Genomic DNA, 20,151 nt, shown 5'->3' on the forward strand with positions numbered 1-20,151 from the left:
CCTGACTACCCTTTGTCCACTAACATTGTTCTCTATATGTGTGCTATACTAACCCCACCACTCGAGCAACCAATTAAGAGTGGCGATAGGTTTTTTGTTAACTTTCTGAAGTGACGCGAGTAGCGCGTCATAATACAGTAAAAAGGGCCTGCGAGCCCCACGATTGTGTGTGTGTCAGGACTGACGCGTACGCTCCTTGACCCATCCCTGCCGTTTTGTCTAATAAACAGCAGAGTCACCTTGCTCCTTGTGTGTGTCTCATACTCTATCTCATCTGGGATATATAGGGGAGGAGTTGGGGCCTCCCTGCCTGGAGGTCTGCGGACGGCCCGGCCGACCCCGGCAGAAATTCCCCCCGACAGAACCACAACATAACGCTAAACTGCGGTAGAAATAGGTTGAAACTGAATGCAAAGCAGGTGAGCGAAATAAAAAAGGAATACGAAAATCATATAGATCGCTTAGGTGTTGATTATACGCCATTGCTGGAACAATACAAGATCGGAAATAATCCAAACACCACCCAGAGTTACAAGCAAAATCATTCTTATAACCCAGAAATTGCCGGCAGAAAGAGGGAAATGCGCAAGGCTCTACGACAAATCAAAAATTTACCGAAAACAGAGCATTTTGAGTTGAAGAAAAATATCAGGCAAAAGGTATAAGAATTGGATCATAGCACATCGATCCTTAACAGAACAACATGATGCAGAAAGAATGTTGAAATGTCTGAAAGAGAAGAATTCATCAGACTTCTGGACAGTAATTAACAACGAATTCAGTGTGCAGCAGGCGCCACAAAAAAATATGGTGACTGAAAAAAAATGGATTGAGCATTTCTCCACGCTATTTGCAAAAAAAGGGTAACACCATCGACCCATCTATGCCATTCTTACGACAGTGGGATTTACATTTCGATCAGGAAGACATCTTGATAAATATTTAAAAAACTTCCCAACTCCCGCGCCCCGGCCCAGATGGCATTACAAATGCGATGCTCAAAGCAAACCCAGAAATGTGGGCAGAGTTTTGAAAAGAAGGCCATCGTTGTGCCTATATTTAAGAAAGGCAACAGATTAAATCCAACGGACTATCGGCCAATTGCCTTACTAGATGTTATAGGCAAAATATATGTGACCCAACTCCAGCATAAACTAAAGGAATGGGTAGCTCTAACAAATCATCTAGATGCTAGACAAAGCGGATTAACCTTCTGAAATGGAGGCAATACGGAAAGGCTCAAAAGTATATCTTGCTTCCGTTGATCTGTCCCATGCTTTTGATAGTATTGATAGAGAAAAGCTATGGACAAAATTAAAAAAACTGGAATTGCCCTGAGAGCCTTCTCGCTGCTATCAAAGACTTGCATACAAATACAGAAATTAATATTCGGTTGGATGCAAAAGGCACTCTGTCAAAATCTATTCCCACTTGTTGTGGAGTCAAGCAAGGGTGCCTTTTGGCAGCGATAATTTTTAGTGCATTTATTTCTAATATTGGTGAGGTCTTTGAGAAAATTCAGGTTTTTTCTCCCAAAATAGATGAGCACCCCTGAATTGGATTCTCTATGCTGACAATCTGATACTGATGGATCTTACACCAATTGGGCTGCAATGCAAAATACAAGCCTTAGAGCAGTATGTAAAAGAGAACGGGTTGTATATAAACCCAAGTAAATCAGCTGTTCTTACTTTACAAGATCTTAGAAAACGTGCAGCAAATGCAAAAAAATTCAAATGTCACTTGGAAGGTGTGCCCCTGCAACATGTGGATCAGCTAAAATACTTGGGCATGTGGCTGAACTCAAATATAAACGACCACATCTGGATAGAAAAAGCAAAATCCAAGTGTCGCCAGCTAAGCGCCCAAGGAGCAGCAATTGATAAAAATATGGTAAATTTTCTTTGGTACCCACAATCAATTTTTATAAGCAAAAAGCTGTGCCATCTTTAATATTTGGTGCAGAAACTGCCTTTGGATGTCCAGCTACCATGTGGGATACACTCGAAAATATTTTTTGGTCCAGAATCTTAAAAGTGGGGAAGGGTATACCAGCAGCAGTTGTACGATATGAATTGGGACTAATATCTATTAATGCGAAGATCATTTGGAACACCTTGGCTATTTTTCGCAAAATAATTTTGCCCAATGGTACTCTGCAAATGAAAATTCTCCACGAGCAAGAGAAGAAACAATCAAATTCAGTTTTTTCTGCATGGACAAAACAATGCTATCAAATCTTGGCGAATATAAGCAGTGATAAGACTACTCTGATGGAAAATCCAGATGCTGTTAAAAAGGAATTGTGGGAACATGACTGGATAAATACTGATATGAGCAGAGAAAAATATTTGTTAATGAAAAATGTTCCACTGGAAGGGAAAGCATATAATTCCTTGTACAAATATCTGGAAAAATGTCCAAACAAACAGAAACGAATACTTCTAATGATTTTTAGATTGAATCAATTCAAAACAAAAGAAGTGATTATGCGATGGCCCAAATATAGAAAGCTGGATCCAAAGTGTAGGTTTTGCAATCATTATGAAGAAAACAAAGCAAGAATCCTTAGCTGCAATGCAGCTAAGGATTCTTATTGCTTTTAAAGCAATAAGAAAGATACTGTTTGAAACAATTGTTGCAGAAAAAGCTCAACGGACAATTGAAGAATGGTGGGAAGATTGCTTCAGAGAAACAGACAGAAAACTAACCTATGCTCTGACATTGCTTCTCGAAAAAATTGAAGAAATTACTAAATCCAGTGTGTAGTGCGAGCTGTTGAGTTTTCTTCTCTTATTACATAATTTGGGTGCTGTATTCGACACTTATGATGTTGTATTTGTCTTAAGTGATGTAATCAGTTTGTAACATGTGCATATTTTTGTATTTTTTCTTCTTTTTCGATTTGTTTATTTTTTTTCTCTTCCTTTTTAAAGGTTTTTATAAACCAATAATAAAAAAATTTAAAAAATTTTTAAAAAACTGAGTGTTGATGGAAAGAACATTTCTCGAGTTTGGCATAAAGGTTATTCCTTTGTAAATGGTTTATTACTTCTGCTAAATGTCTCTGGTGTTCCCCAGTTTCTGTGAAAATATGATGTCGTCCAAGTATACGACAATGGAATGTAGCAATAAATCAGCAAACAGATGATCCATACATCTTTGAAAAACTGCTGGGGCATTAGCTAAGCCGAACGGCATAACCCGGTATTCGTAATGACCAAATGGTGTCTGGAAAGCTGTTTTCCAATCGTTACCAGAGTGTATGCGAAGAAGGTAATATGCACACCTCAAGTCCAACTTTGAAAATACTGCTGCTCCCAGAACAGTCTCTAATATATCTGGAATCAGAGGAAGTGGATACTTATCCTTTACAGTGATCTGATTTAATCTCTGTAGTCGATACATCGTCAGTTCTTTTGCGCCCTTCTTAGGTATGAAAAACAAAGGAGCCCCTGCTGGGGATTTGGACTCTGATAAATCCATTTTGTAAATGTGTGTGCAAATATGATAGGAGAGCATCCTGTTCTGGTCCAGATAAGGTGTACATAGGATCCAAGGGTACCTGTTTGTCATGCACCAAGTCTATGTGTGAATCTTCCCGCCTGTGGGGTGGTAGTTCCTTGAATTCTTCGTCCAAAAATAATTTTTTGATACTCTGGATATTCATTGGGTAAATGAGAGAAACAAGACACTGTTTGTTTGGTTTCCTGGTAAGCCTGAGTGTAAACACCAATGGCTCGTTCTTGGAGACAATGTGAAAGTCAATGAAGTGAGTGCACCCAGAGTGTACTGTCTGCATCTGCTGGAGCCGCTGCCTTTGCTTGACTCTAACTTCATCCATCATCAACTACCTTCACAACATTATTTTCTACAAGGACTTCAAAGAATGGTATATGGAACAGACTTCAAAGAACATTGACACTGGCTATAACCATTAAATAGCCACTAAACTCTTGAATTTTATGTTTTAGGCATAGCTTCGCCCACCATAAGCTCTGCCTCTACATAAACGTGCACGCGTGTAAAATGCGTGCATGCAACCGTGAGTGCACCCAGAGTGTACTGTCTGCTGTCCACTGACCGACTGCGCCGTGCGCAGACCATTATTTTTCCGTTTTCAAATATCGGTATACAAACAGAAGTCCTCAATAATACTGCACATCATCGTGCTAACTTTAACCTAACTATGTGACCCCATCTGACTAAACCTTGCGTGATTGAAAGTACGAGTATGTACTCCCAACTCTCGGCACACCCTTGTGCTTGCATATTCATGGTAACGGTCTTTAAAGGTAAGTAGATTATCACAGAACCTGTTAGGCACGCTGACTCACAAAGGTGAAAGATTGCAGCGCCACATGGCGGTCTCTCACATTGGACATTAACAACTGACAAGGAGTGCTTGTGAGTAATTAAGAACATCTAGCCTCCACTAGGCGCCCTAACTTGCGCTGTGCAATAATATACAAATTAAAAAATGTACAAAAATAAACACTTGTCTTCGTTTCTATCCTTTTAGGAAGACCGAGATTACTAAAAGAATTAGCATCAGTGGGGAAAATTCCTAATGGCGACTTATCGGCTAACCACCGCAATAACAAATCAACCGCCAGTATTCCCTACACAAGCTCCCCGTTTCAAGTCTATGACCATATCCAAACATATTCCATCTAGAAATGCTGACATTCGACAATTCTGTGCAGCAAATGCTTCTACCGTTATTAACAATATTCCTCCCATACAGTCTAGTGAGATCCAATGAGCACAACAAACATGGGGCAAGACACAGACTAGTGATCAACGACCCATAGCCATGAAAGTTGACCGTGCTAATTTAGCAGTGTCAGACGCTAATATTCAATTGTGTGCCCCGCCTACAAATGTAGGCGATGCAGATGATATATTCTCTACACCAATAAACATCATAAGCACAGAGAATTCACCTGCTATAGCGACTGCCCATGAGATGGATTTGTCTGCTATACCTTCTTTGTACTCACAAGTGGCACAATCGAATCCTCCAGTTTCCTCTACCAGTAAGACATCTGCAATTGACAGAACCAACCCTGGAGAAAGCCCTCGTTTTAATATTATTATAGGCGTCTTTCCTTGTTTGATCTCTAGGAGTTTCTCTTGGGCTGAAATGGTGAGTTCCTGGGGACTGAACATCGACTGCAGTCTGTTAAGAAAAGCCACGATAGGAATCCAATATCTGGTTATTTGTGACAACCAATGGTGTAGCCCATGCCAATGCTCCTCCTGTTAGGTTGGATACATGTAACTCACTCTTGAACGGTCGGTAGGAAAAAAGGCAGGTTTCAATGTGAACTGCACAACAGAGGTCTCTATGAACTCCTTCAGTCTTTTAGGGTTACAGTCAACGTTTTCCGAAAGAAATTCTGCTGGAGGAAGTTCTGTTCGCCCAGGCGCTGTAATAACCATTTTCTGTCGATTGGCATTCTCTGTCGTTAACTGGTGGACTTCCTGAGTGAGTTTCTGAAGGTCGGTCATAACTTGCTGCATCTGATTCATCGTGATGGGAGGCGTTGCTTACTTGTTAGACCTTGCACCCATTTACACAGTAATGCAATATTATGCAGTAAAAAGCACTCGCCTGTTCCTCTTGATGGCCCGTATATGGTGCACTGCTATGTGTGGAAGCCAGCACAGGAGGCCTCTCTTGTCCCTCAGTTTAAAAAGGAAGTCAAGGAGGTGCTCCCAGGGCCAGCACCAAAAGTCTAGAGGAAAAGTAGCTATAAAAGGAAAAAAACCCTGTGTTGTTTCTCTGCCTTCCTGTTGGTTTATGCAGACGTTGTCCCAATAGTGATGCAGACGTTGTCCCAATAGTGATCCAGAGATGCTTGATGTAATGAGGACTGCAACCAGGAAGGATTCTCAGTAGACTGCAGATTGAGGCCAGAAGGTAGGTTTCTAATTGTATCCAGAATCATAGGAGAATGGAGGAAGCACAAGATCAACGCTTCTGAGTAAGTAATCCCGCTCTGGGTCGGTCAAACGGCATGCAATAAGCTGCAGGAGCCGTAACCTTGTGGCATGGAAAGAGTTGCGAGTATCTTTAGCCCTGTGGTATTGAAACCGCCACTGCGGGACCAACGGCTAAGAAGAGCTGCAGTAAAGATCAGTGGAACTGTTGCCTCGTGGCGAGGAGGAGCTTCGAGTATCAGCAGCGCCACGGGAAGATGCGGTCAGAGTGCCTGCACCAAGCCGCTGCAGCTAACGCAGCAATTTCTAAATTAAACTTGGAACTTGGCAGCCCCAGAAGGAAGAAGGCGGGCCTCCAAAAAGGTAGATATAACAGTTGACCACGATTGATTTAGGAATAGGAAGTCAGAAGAAAAAGGGCAACGAAAGAAGCCGGAGCGAGCAACCAGGACTAAAGACCAGATAGACAAGGAAAGTAAGGGGATAGCAGAATAATGCTTACCCAGCGTGAATATGAAAACAAGCGTCTTGCTTAGTAAAACTATCACGAAGCAACGCACCAATCCTTTCCCTAGCAAAGCTTTATGCCTAATGACGAACAACCTGCTCAGTGCACTCTTGTGGTACAACTAGAGAGTTGATTCGTGATGACAAACTGAAGACTCAATCACCGCCATGTTGGGAAGATATGGAGCCCATAGGAAGGCCTTCTGCACCAGTGTTGCCAGAGAGACCATGAGGAAAGGGCTTTCCTAACAGTCCATGCATTTTCTCAGATCCTTTGACACCTTTGTGAGCAAGGTGATAATTTTGGAGTTAAAGAGCTTCAGCTACTTTGCCCACTAGATCTGGGCATGGGCACTCCGCTCTCATGCACAACCAGGTGTCTTTATCGGTTTAAAGGGACCGTTTCGGTCAAAGTTTTCGACTGGTGAAAGTTCCGACATAAAAGTGTCAAAAAAAAAGTTCAATTTTTTTTAATTTTTATGGGGGTTCCCCCCCCCAAAACCCTGTTTATTTTTTTAAACACCTATTTCACTATACCAAATTATAATAAACCCTTTACTATTAAATAAAAAAAAAACTTTTGTTTTCCGCACTTTTGTGTCGAAAGTTTTACGTGTCGAAACTATTTTTTCGAAACTTTGACCGACACCGTCTTTATCCAATTCCTTTATTATTCTCTGTGTCATATTTTGCTACTCTAGGCGAAGGCTGCAAGTCCGAGGTCTTCAGGTTCCTTATTCCCTCAGGATCGAACATGTTTCTGTGTCCGGGACTTCCAAGTGTTTTTCCTTCCTGGCCCTCCTGCTCCTCCAGGGCTGGCTTCTCCTCTCTTGACTTACTGTCCTCTTCTTGTGAGGACACCGTAGCTTGTGGTGATTCTCCGTCAAAGTAATTGTCTGTGTCGTCCATATTATCTACCCCTGGGGTGGGGTTCAGGAATCTTGGCACTGCTGCCCTTTGGAGGGAAGCTTCTTTCAGCTTGCCAAAAGATGTCAACCACCTCTGGGGCTTGTTGTTCGACCCCATTTTGAGGACCCAGGGGAGTAGAAGAGATTGTTCTCTTCCGGGTCATGTTACTCCCCTGAAGGCTCTCTTCAGTAGTGGCCTTCGTCGATGTGCTGTAATTATTCGTTGGGTCCTTTTACTTCTTTGGCCCAGGGTGGACTTTAGGGTGCCCATCCCTCTTGAATAGGCCTGCCCCAGTCTGCTACTGCTTCTACCATTGAGTTGCCAAGCACCTGCTTGAAACTGAGCACCAGCTTGCTCTCTGCCTGCTCCTCCTCACTTCATTAATAAACGGCCATGTCTGGCAACTGAGGGCCTCGCACGAGGTGCTGTGTGCCACTGCCTGAACTGAAGCAGGCTGCACTCAATTGGCAGTCTCTAAATGGCTTTATGTGCACTCACTGTAGTTACATTGCCTCTCTGCCCAACTTTGTGCAGCTGAAGCTGCCTGCTGGCTAGGTCTATGCCTAAAATTTCATTAAATAGGCTCCTCAGCATGCCTGCAGTGTAGTATCAAAGTGCACTGCTTTGTAAGGTTGAGGGGCGTTTAGCACGTGTCCTGCTCTGGAGGTGCCTGTGTTCGGCTGCTGCTTTGCTGCTCTGAGCTCCGGCACGGGTTTGCAAGGGCAGCTTCCTCGAGACTGAGCGGGGGGCCTGTGGCGCCCCTTGCTGTGCCAGCCACCCACCTATACGACCGAGCGGGGCCCCGGCATACTTGAAATAAAGCACGGGACCAGCTCTGCCTGGCGGTATGACCCGCTGCTGCTTGCGAGGCCCTGCTGGATGCGTGCTTGTGGTACGGCGCTAAGCGCACACTGGAATCAATCTCTCACTGCCTACTACCATCAAAACATCTAGAGGCACTTTTATAATGACACGCTTGTCTGCACAACTACGTGCTTGCATGCTCTCCAAGACAGCTCACAAATGACACCAACCTACAATAAATCACTATACAACGAGCATTATACACTCTACAGTAAAGATAGCTCTTATCTTGCTAAAGAGCAGGAAAAGAAGAGGTGGAGCCATGGAGAGGAAGTGACTAGACTGTAGCAGAGACAGGAAATGTGATGGACTACAGAATGTAGTCAGGAAAAACGGGAAAATCTAGTCGATTTATTTTCTGTTTTATTAGTTGAAACTGCTCTAGAGTAGATTAAAGAAGCTGGAGCATAATGCTCGCCTCTGGTCTTCACATAGAATGACTTTCTCTTAGTCGCTGGTTGATGCAGGCATGCAGATTGTTGTTATGGATGGTGCACATTGAAGCTAGAGATGCCACACCTTTAAAGAGAAGACATCTCTGATAGTTCAATCACCGAATAGCATGTATTCAGCAAGAGGCAGTCTGTTTTTAATTACAACAGACATCAATCCCAGCTGAGCTGTAAATAATATGTAGTCAAAGATAGTGGTGGAGTAAAGTTTCTTCAGGCGGGTGGTTGTAAAACCTAGGCTGCAACCCCTTGATGATGACCATAGAGTGTTAGTTTGGAGAGGTGACTAGGTAACCAAATGTATGATTGTGGAACCAAGGCGTTCAATCTCGTATCCTGGCAGCAATCCTGGACAAATCACCTTATATTACTAGCAGTGGGCTGCAGAGTGGTAGTGCAGACTGTGCAGACCGGAGTCTTTCCACAGTGGACACTGTTTACCCAGCTTTCCCAACTTTTTCAACCCTTCAAAAAGCCTCTTCAACCGCGGAGCGGCCGCGGAGTGGGCTGCAGAGTGGTAGTGCAGACTGTGCAGACCGGAGTCTTTCCACAGTGGACACTGTTTACCCAGCTTTCCCAACTTTTTCAACCCTTCAAAAAGCCTCTTCAACCGCGGAGCGGCCGCGGAGTGGGCTGCAGAGTGGTAGTGCAGACTGTGCAGACCGGAGTCTTTCCACAGTGGACACTGTTTACCCAGCTTTCCCAACTTTTTCAACCCTTCAAAAAGCCTCTTCAACCGCGGAGCGGCCGCGGAGTGGGCTGCAGAGTGGTAGTGCAGACTGTGCAGACCGGAGTCTTTCCACAGTGGACACTGTTTACCCAGCTTTCCCAACTTTTTCAACCCTTCAAAAAGCCTCTTCAACCGCGGAGCGGCCGCGGAGTGGGCTGCAGAGTGGTAGTGCAGACTGTGCAGACCGGAGTCTTTCCACAGTGGACACTGTTTACCCAGCTTTCCCAACTTTTTCAACCCTTCAAAAAGCCTCTTCAACCGCGGAGCGGCCGCGGAGTGGGCTGCAGAGTGGTAGTGCAGACTGTGCAGACCGGAGTCTTTCCACAGTGGACACTGTTTACCCAGCTTTCCCAACTTTTTCAACCCTTCAAAAAGCCTCTTCAACCGCGGAGCGGCCGCGGAGTGGGCTGCAGAGTGGTAGTGCAGACTGTGCAGACCGGAGTCTTTCCACAGTGGACACTGTTTACCCAGCTTTCCCAACTTTTTCAACCCTTCAAAAAGCCTCTTCAACCGCGGAGCGGCCGCGGAGTGGGCTGCAGAGTGGTAGTGCAGACTGTGCAGACCTGAGTCTTTCCACAGTGGACACTGTTTACCCAGCTTTCCCAACTTTTTCAACCCTTCAAAAAGCCTCTTCAACCGCGGAGCGGCCGCGGAGTGGGCTGCAGAGTGGTAGTGCAGACTGTGCAGACCGGAGTCTTTCCACAGTGGACACTGTTTACCCAGCTTTCCCAACTTTTTCAACCCTTCAAAAAGCCTCTTCAACCGCGGAGCGGCCGCGGAGTGGGCTGCAGAGTGGTAGTGCAGACTGTGCAGACCGGAGTCTTTCCACAGTGGACACTGTTTACCCAGCTTTCCCAACTTTTTCAACCCTTCAAAAAGCCTCTTCAACCGCGGAGCGGCCGCGGAGTGGGCTGCAGAGTGGTAGTGCAGACTGTGCAGACCGGAGTCTTTCCACAGTGGACACTGTTTACCCAGCTTTCCCAACTTTTTCAACCCTTCAAAAAGCCTCTTCAACCGCGGAGCGGCCGCGGAGTGGGCTGCAGAGTGGTAGTGCAGACTGTGCAGACCGTGTCATGGCCGTGACACCGGTCTCCACCGCAGACTGCCTGGCCAGCATGAGCAACTATAACGAGGAGGCGGATATCGCTGCCCTGAGGACTTCTCCACTCATGGAAAACTTACAACAGCGACCGCGGGCCTCGGCCTCAGCCATAGACTCAACTTCGTGGCCCGGAACGTCTCCATTGAACAGCCCTAGACCGGGCACAGGTACGGTACCTCCCCCACTTGTGTGTGTGTCTCCTATTACCCGACCTATTACCCGACCTGCGTCCGTGTCTGAGTCTTTAACCCCTCCCTCTTGTTTTTCTGTTTTGCTCTCCCTTCCCCCCCCTTCCCTTTCCTCCGATCCTTCCCCTCCACTGCCATTTTCCTTACCCGTTCTTCTTCCCCCTCCCCTTCACATCCCCCGTACCTCTGTGCCGGCGGGCTTGGAGGCAGAATCCACTCGTCGCGTTCTCCGTCCACTGAAGGAAACGCCAGTGGGGAGAACGAGTTCGAAGAAGAAGGGCGAAAAGCAACCAGTGCCGAAACGGGTGCCGAAAAGGACAATAACTTCATCCCAGCAGGATACGCTCGAGGAAAATAACGCAAAAAGTGCGAGACTGTCGCACAATCAGAACAACAGCAACATACTCGCCGATGCCGACATCGCTGTGACATCTCCTGCAACGGCACCGGCTCTAAGAGAGAATCCATTCCACCAGACGACAGATTCTCCCACTCGAGAAGAGGTCAGATTGCAAACAAACGAACGGCCATGCTGCGAAAGTACGCATTTGCAGGAATTGAACATGGTGACACAGGTGGACTGTGCCCACCAAAAAGAAAGCACCTCCGAACCTGAAACATCTAAGCAAAAGTCCATCAAAAGAACGGGTCAACTGCCCGTAAATACAGAAACATACAAGCCGAAATGTAAATCACCTTCAAAGATGGACGGCGAGGAATTAGTTTGTGCCGCCCAAATACATACGGCCAAAAACCTGGCAACGCGGGAACGTACCGCAGAGGATAATACTTCAAAACTACACGATGTAAACAGTATGATCAAAGAGCCTAAATGGAGAAGCCAGCCTCAAAACCCAGCTGTTCTGGACGCCACATCTTGCAAATTGAAAGAAGTGATTGAAGTCTTAACAGACTCAATCACCCCAAACGGGAACATCGAAATACCAGAGGTAATATGCCCTCAAATGGTAATTTTGCCGAAAAAGAGAAAAGAAAAGCAAGGATGTCAAAACGATGATCAACTTAAAATACCTTCACTGACGTTAAGGAAAAGCCAGCGACACACTCACAACAAGGTCAGAAGGGGACAGACCTCCAGAACAAAGGTCCCCCTAAATAAGAAAATGGGCCCAATGAATGGACAAACTAAGCCTTGTACAATGTCACTTCTAAACGACTTCTTTAAGAAAAAAATGGAAAGGGGAATTCATCTCCAGCAAGATCTGTCGGACAACGAAATGTTAGAAAGCCTTACTCACTTAGAGACAGAAACAACAAGGGTAAGAGCCACCCCCGAGGACCCACTGGAAAACTTAGGCCTCCTGGGAAACACTGCAACCAGGATCGAAACAACGGGTGTCTCACCCCTTAGATGGCACTACTCGAACAAAGCTACATCTTTAAATACAAATGACGCACAGCAAGACGGGCCAGGTGTTAAGCCCAGTCAAGAAAGACAGCTCGACAATATTGAAGAGGGAAACATAAGTTTCGAAGGCAGGGGGCAGGCTCAACAGTTAAGTACTAATTTGACGGAGACCTCACTTAACCAAAGTTGTCATATCATGGAGCAAAAAAACACTGTGACGAATAGAGGCGGAAGTCCTAAACAGCACCTTGTCTCTTTACAACCACTTAGACTAAAAAACTCAGACCAGATCAACGTGACGAATTCAAGCACTCCCACCAAGGGAACGTCTCCTGAACCAACAGAAACAGTTCCAACGATTACTATGCCTACCGTAACGGGTAGTTCAAGTAAAACTGCGCACGTTTCTCTACAGTACCCGGACCACCAGAAGTTGGACTTACCTTCCATAATGTCAACAGTAACAGTGGCACTGGCCCCGTTCTCCAAGCTCTATGAGAGCATTAATGACACACTTCGAGACCAGGTGACCATGCTATCTATAATGCAATCGAAACTGCAATACTTAGAAGGGTTTATTTTGGGACGTCAAGGATCGAAAGACAGAGATAGAACACACGGGAAAAGTCATCCCGAATGTGACCCTCCGAACCACTTGACAGAGGAATATCTGCTCGTCGAGGAAAGTACCAAACGACAGCTACAACATCCGAAGGGTACCGCAACTACTTTGTTTACCACTCCAAACGAATCTGATAGAGCGTTAACCACACAAGACACTGAAATCAAGACCTCAGTCAGCAACTCGGCGAATGAACCTTTGGACGCCATCATAGCCATACTGGAGGAAGATGATGTCCGTGCAGCGCTCAGTCAATTCGTTGCTGCAGAATCAGGGGTGGACCAAGCTCCCAATCCCTTCTCTTACATAAAAAGAGTAGAAAGTACAACAAAATCCAATAAAGGTTCGGGAAAGAACACTAAGAAATTCACGTATGGAATATTCAACCAGCAAAAATCCATAGTGAGTCAAACTCCTTCTAGGAGTGCCAAGTCCCAAGTGCAAAACACACCTTCCACAGAGAGGGCGAAGAAAAAAGACGCTCCTCTTAAAACAAAAGAAACGAAAAATATACATCAGAAACATACGATGGAAAAAGGACCAGCTTGTCTAAAAGAAACCGTGCCCGTTCTTATGGTTGAAGACGGGTCGGATTGGAGTATACAAACAATTGACGAACCTGGATATGAAAACCGCCCAAAAAAACAAGCAAAGAGAAAAGCAATTGAATCAACTCTTGAAACTTCAAATAGCGAACCATCAAAGAAAGTCCTAATCGTTGACAATTCCGTTTCGTCGCCAAAGCCCTCGAGGAAAACCGACAACTCACAAAAATTGGAGTTAGAGAGGAATTCAAAGCCGAGGATAAACATAATGGCTGAGAAAAGATCGGACCCAAAACGCAGTGAAAGCCCAAACATTTGGAAAAGGAACAAACCCCGGAAGGCACCTCCTCCTCTGCGGAAACAGGAGATCAGACCCGACCTGAGAAAGAGCCCCAAATCCCTAAGAGAAAAAGAACAAAAAAAAATCTCAGACTCATACTTACGCTTCATTTCGGATGAAAACGAGAAGAGAAAAGAGGAGAGAAGATCCGCCATAGAAAGCACGCAGAAAAGCGCAGCAAAGCGTATTGTCAGCGATTTTACTGTTAGGTTGAAAAACATCAACCCAGAATATGACGACCTGATCATGAACAGAACGAACATTATCAGAATCCTAAGCAAAAATACCAATTTGAAAAACATTCAAAATAAAGATTTATGGATAGTCGAACCTAGTACATCAGGCCGAACAGACTATTCATACATACACCTTGATTCTGAGAGTATTAAGCTGCGCCTACTGAAAGAAGCGAATAACCTTCTGGCAGGGGGTTTCGAATTACTGGACATTGGGAACTCAAACACTGAAACAGAGAAAAAAGTTAAACCCCGTGGAGAAGTAAATAATGGGAAGGAACTTGCTCAACCGAACAGGGAAAATCGTGTCCGCTATATTAGCCGGATGCCTCATGCCTGCCCTGAGCAGAAAATACAATCAATAATTAAACAGAGAACTCAGAGGTCTAACCGAGAGGAGAACGGAAAAACGGGGAGAAACTATGTAGCAGAAAACAACCAAGAACCGTCCCAGGGGCGAGGCCAAAGATATCATGATCGACCAAGAAATGACCCGATACTGAGGAGCCGTGAAACATCTAGGGAGAACAAAAACATGGCGCGGACCTGGCAAAAACCTGAGACCAACCGTAGGCAAAACCATTAGCAACGATGGTTGGGACAGAAATGCGACCCCGAAACACCCAAGAAGAAGATCTTAGATAAGACCACGGATCTACTACAACCATTAAGACTGGGATGTTGGAACACAAGGGGTTTTACGCACCTTACTAAAAGGACTGACGTCAACCTGGGCACCTTTGATGTCCTTTGCCTCCAAGAGACGTGGCTGACTGCCAAGCCGCAATTGGATGGTTACGAACTTATCTGCAAGAGCGCTAGGAAAGGAGAAACAGGGCGCCCATCTGCGGGACTCATAATTGCAATCAAAATTGGAACAGGACTTGAAGTTCATGAAATTTCGTCGCCACTGCACTGGATCCAAGCTGTAATCTTGACAAGAAAGTCTTCAGCCAACGAACATCAAGGGATCACGCTGCTCTTAATAAACGTTTATTGGAACCCGGTGACGACAACAAATGAAGACTTTATCAAAGAACTTCATAGTCTTTGGGAAGAAACCCAAACAAACTGGCCGGACCATAGTAGTATCATCAATGGAGATTTCAACGCAACCTGCGACGGGATCGACATGTTTTCTAAGCAGTCGAGTCTAAAGACCCCAGCACGGGAAAGAGGGATTCTCCTCGATAAATTAATGGCTGACAGAGATATGCATAATCTCCACTGGACTCGCTCAAAATTAAACTTGGAGATCCCGTCATGGCAAAGGGGTGACCAAAAAGGGACAATAGATCATATCTTTGTATCAAGAGAAATTCTGTCAAAGATCCACTCTTTCAAGGTAAGGCGCACAGAGTTCAGTGACCACAACCTCTTAATCCTAGAAGGTTGGTCATCAAGATCGAATCTAATTAAGAGCTCCTTGCCGCTTGAGCCTTCAGAGAGAGGTAAAAGAGTGAAGATCTCACAAAAGGGATTACAGCAACTTGAAGCGCAATACGTAAGACCTGGAACTAAAAGTCCGACGCAAGGGCTAAGGGATGAGAATGTTTTGGACTACACGCCCCTGTTAACTAGATTCCAGATGGATCCAACCAAAACAGCTAAATCACAGACTGGGCATCGACATTCTTATAACAAGGACCTGGTAACGAAAAGGTTGGAACATAGAAGATTGAAGAAACATTACCAGAAGTTTCCTTCAACTGATAATAAGGCACAATGGTCAAAGGCTGTGCAAGAATATAGAAGTTGGTTGCTTCACTACCGCCACAAACTGTATTCGAACGACTCAGAACAAATGCTGATGGCAGTTTGTGGAAACAAACCAAAAGAATTCTGGAACCTGATCAAGGGGACCCAAAGCAGCGCCAATGATAACATCCAGAACAACGTGGGAGAAGCAAACTGGATTGAGCATTTTTCCAAATTATTTGCTCCAATTATAGACGAGAATGACCCCTACTCGCCGATTAGGAAAAGTTGCCCCAGGGACACAACGTGGAATATTCCTGTTGACAAAGAATTAATTCTGAACAAGCTCACAAAATTGAACAACTCCAGGGCGCCGGGGCCTGACGGCATTAGCAACCTAGAACTTAAAAAACATCCAGAGCTATGGGCAAGCTTCATGAGCAAGCTCTTCACAAATTGCAACCAGTCAAAAGATATCCCACCAACATGGAAAAAGGCGAACATTGTCCCAATCTTTAAGAGAGGCGCAACTGACGATCCGAACCATTACAGGCCGATCGCTCTTTTGGACGTAATGGGAAAAGTGTTTGCGTCCTTTGTATTGGATGACTTTCAACAATGGGCCCATTCCTCTAAATCTATGGACCCTTTCCAGAACGGCTTTGTTAGGAATTCAGGGACAACCACAAACATCCTGCTCATGAGCGCCCTGAAAGCGAAAGCGCTACAAGGAGACCTGCCGATCTTCGTCGTATTCATTGACCTGGTACAAGCATTTGACCAGGTCAATAGACAACGTCTTTGGTCGAAATTAGAGGCAAAAGGGTGCCCGGCCTCAACTTTAGACCCTATAAAGGCCCTGCATCAAGGAACCTCTATCCAAGTTCGGCTCAGTGCCGAAGGAATTTTATCTGAAAAGATCGCGACAGCAAGAGGAGTGAAACAGGGCTGCCCTCTGGCACCCTCTCTATACAATGCATACATCGCAGACTATGGGGAATCAAGTCTGGCAATCAGACATTTCCCACCAGAACTGGGCGGAGAGAAGATAAACCGTCTACTATACGCTGACGATATTATTCTGATGGACATGACGCCCATTGGTCTTCAGCGTCAGTTAGACAACTTGGTAGTATATATGTCAAAAAACAATCTGCGGTTAAACAATGAAAAAACCAAGGTACTTGTCCTGGGGAAACCATCTAAAAAGATCCTAAAATGTTCCTGGCACTGTGAAGGCAGGAAACTGGAAACAGTACATGCTTTCAAATACCTGGGAATTACAATTAGCAACGAGAAAAATGAAAAGACCATGCTAAATGCACTTTGGACAAAATTGAAGAACCTTACAGCCCAAGCAAAGGCAGTGGACAGAAGGCATGGCCGCTACTCGTTGATCCCCACTCTGAGGTTCTATAAGGCTAAGGTGGTACCAGCATTGATATACGGCACAGATGCTATGCCTTCGATCCCGAACTCAATTTGGGTGAAATACGAAGGCTACTTCTGGCGAAGTGTCCTGGGTTTAGCGTCATCAACCCCCATGGCATTAATAAGGAGGGAACTCTGTATTTCATCACTCCTGGCAGTCAAGATGAGAGCATCAATGATGCTCTATCGTAAAGTTATTAATAACCCAGAAGCACGAGTGCTGGTCCTTATCCGCAAAGAATTGACAGAAGGAGACAATCGGATGCTTGCGGAATGGGAACAAGCAAATCTAGCCCTCCTGAAAGAACTGGACTTACCGTTGGAAACTTTAATTCAAAACCCAAACAGAGCGGTGGCAAAATTGTTCGAAGCGGATTGGATCCACACACAAGAACTGGCAACCGACCACTCATTAACAAGCAATCTGCCGAACGCTCCCATGAAGCTAAATGCAGTTCGAGGATATCTCCACAAATTCCCGGATAAGAATCTCAGTCGCCTATTTCTACGATTTAAATTGAACCAACTGAAAACCAATGAGATCTTGGCAATTCGTAAACAAGTGCAAACGAATCTATGTCGGTTCTGCAAATCAACTGAACACATAGAAACTTTAAAACATCTAATAATGGATTGCACAGGCTTGGTGACTGAAAGATTCTGCTTCCTGATGGACCCATTGAAGTACTATCAAACATTAGACCGGGAAAATCTCTGGTCATTATTGAACAACGGGAACAATAAAAGATGCGTGATAGGCGTAAGCTTGTTTCTCAAATCACTGAACTTACAATGAGGGAAGATTGTAAAGATGGGTATGCCGCATTCAATCGGAGAACCACGTTGGGATCCCTTGATCCCACATATGAACAGAGACTTATTATTATCATTACTATCAAACAAGAGTCTTGGCGAAGGGAATTAGGATTTGGAACTAACACATAAAGATCAACGGAGTCGAGGCCCTCTCATAAACTGTAAACAGGAGTTTACCTACAGCTTTCTGTTTTGTAAAAATTGTAATACAATTAAATCAAAATAAAAAAAAAAAAAAAAAAAAAATTACTAGCAGTACTGTACTGTCTTCTGTGAGAAGGCTATGCTTCTCACATGCTGGTGGCATTGTTCAGCCCCAATGCCTGATCTTTTTTATGGAAGAGGTTCTATACAGAAGAGAGCAAACCAGATATAGAAGGCATCTGGCAAGCATATATTGTAAGGTCTGCTCTTGACCCAAACTTTTTGTACAATTCAAAGGTCTATCCGCACGTTTATAAATAATTTCACAAGCCTGTGATTTGGGCATAGTTACAACTTTAAAATACAAACGAGAGACACAGATAAGATACGTTAAGATCACATCAAATAGAATGCTGATACCATTATAATACTTCCCTTGATGATGGAGACTATAATACACTTTTATAGCATTTTATTTTTTATAATGCTGGGTTTTGAGTCAGTGCAATAAAATGGAATTATCTTAGTTCATGGTAAGAACTGGAAAAGAATGTGTAAAATGCAGATATTTCAGAGTGGGCACAAATCTCAGCATCACCTCTTAACAGATGTGTGATCCTCATCTCACTTAATCTTGTACTGCCTGTTATCAGTCCCCAGAGCATTCAAAATGGTCACCCTTCAGAGTGATTTCGTTCTCAGGTTGTGATCTTCAAAAAAGTGTCCCTCGTGGCTTCGTTCCGCGTGACTGCGATTGATGAAGTGTCCTGTACCCATGCCTGAACACAAGTACGCCCATCATGGGCTGCTAATGTTGCCTCTGAAATGCAACTTGATTACTTTGTTATCGCTCTGATTACAGCAAGAATATCAGGTTGTAGGTGGTGATCGTGATGAGGTGGAGGCGACCAGATATTTGGATCCCTTAATTCCTTTGGTTCGGTGGAGGGGGGGAGGGGGCAAAGATGCCTGTGTCTTCGGTCCCAAAAGGGCTTAAAATGGCCCTGTCCTTAGCTACAGGAGGGGGCGAGAGGGGGCGCGGGTCAAGAAATACAGAGGGGCCAAAGCAACAATTAGGGTGTGCGATTGCCCCACAGAGCCCTTCTCCTCCCCCTCACACCTGCCAAGGACCCCTATGACCAGACTTGCCAACATTCTTAAGACCCCGAGAGGGAGATTTCCCCACAGAAATCAGGAGATGGTCATTGTCCCAGATTGGCGATATAGTTATTTTAGTTGGGAGACAGTAAAAAATAGTCTGCCTAAATCGGGAGGATTGGCATGTATGCCTATGACTGAAAACATACACTTTAAACTAGATGGAGCTATTGGCATTGGCAATGCATATACGCCAGCAATCTTCTACGCTAGTGGAACACGACAATACTGAGTTCCATCAGGAAGCGCCGGATTCCCGGGGCATATTACTGCATGAGCAATGCATAATATCGCATGAAACCTAAAGGCAAGACGGAGAAGAAAGAAACATTGATTGAATGAACGCGGCATAAAAAAGAAACAATAGACCCCTGTTATAAATAACAAGTACAAAGTGTAAGCATAAGGAAGACAATAAACGCGGAGAATAAGGTACAACTGTGAGAAAGATGTAAGATGTTGTCGATCGGAGAAAATCTTAAAATTGTACATTTGTGGCAACCATAAAAGGTGAGGATTTGAATTTTCCTTTAGAGTTCCAAAGGCTGAGAGATGCAGGAAGTTGCTGACTTGCGACATAAAACAAACAAAAAACAACGACGCACCTTACTTTTTCGAGGGATATTTTAAATCCTATCGATTTGCTTTCATAAAATCAATTCTTTCAAAAGAGGTGATAAGAATGAAAGAGACGTACCTTTTGTGGTGATGTGAGCACGGCACGTTTGCGCAAGGTCTTCCCCAATCGCCTCACCTCGGACACAAGGAAACCAATTAAATAAATGTCGCTACAGAATCCTCTAGATGTCTGCCAGTCCTGCCTCCCGCGCCCCGCCCCCCCCCCTCCTCTTCCCTTCCCTCCTCCAGCCTGTGAGTCTCACGAGAGGGCCCACGAGTGACTTTGGCTCAGAATTGCTGCGCATCCCGGAATTCCTAAAAAAAAGCAACGAATCTCGGCCCCAGCCTGACCCTCCCAATGTTAAACGGCCTTGGCAAGAGAGGCAGCTTGACATCGCCATCTGAATATATAGCAGCTTTAGGATTCTTTTTTTTTCTTATTCTTTATTTACATTTAAAAACCAGTACATGAAGAG

General features: G+C 44.7%; 1 protein-coding gene across 1 annotated transcript in view; it reads right to left on the minus strand.

Annotated features, from left to right (window-relative positions):
* LOC138566371 (inter-alpha-trypsin inhibitor heavy chain H3-like) overlaps positions 1 to 19,872 on the minus strand; it is a 669,737-nt gene extending 649,865 nt beyond the window's left edge. The window contains exon 1 of the mRNA XM_069643540.1: positions 19,755 to 19,872. The gene's annotated coding sequence lies outside the window, so the exon portion shown is untranslated. The remainder of the gene's footprint in view (positions 1 to 19,754) is intronic.
* Positions 19,873 to 20,151: the final 279 nt, after the last annotated feature.

The sequence above is a fragment of the Ambystoma mexicanum genome, chromosome 2p, assembly GCF_040938575.1.
Source record: "Ambystoma mexicanum isolate Mex_15411 chromosome 2p, UKY_AmexF1_1, whole genome shotgun sequence".
Classification (NCBI taxonomy): domain Eukaryota; kingdom Metazoa; phylum Chordata; class Amphibia; order Caudata; family Ambystomatidae; genus Ambystoma; species Ambystoma mexicanum.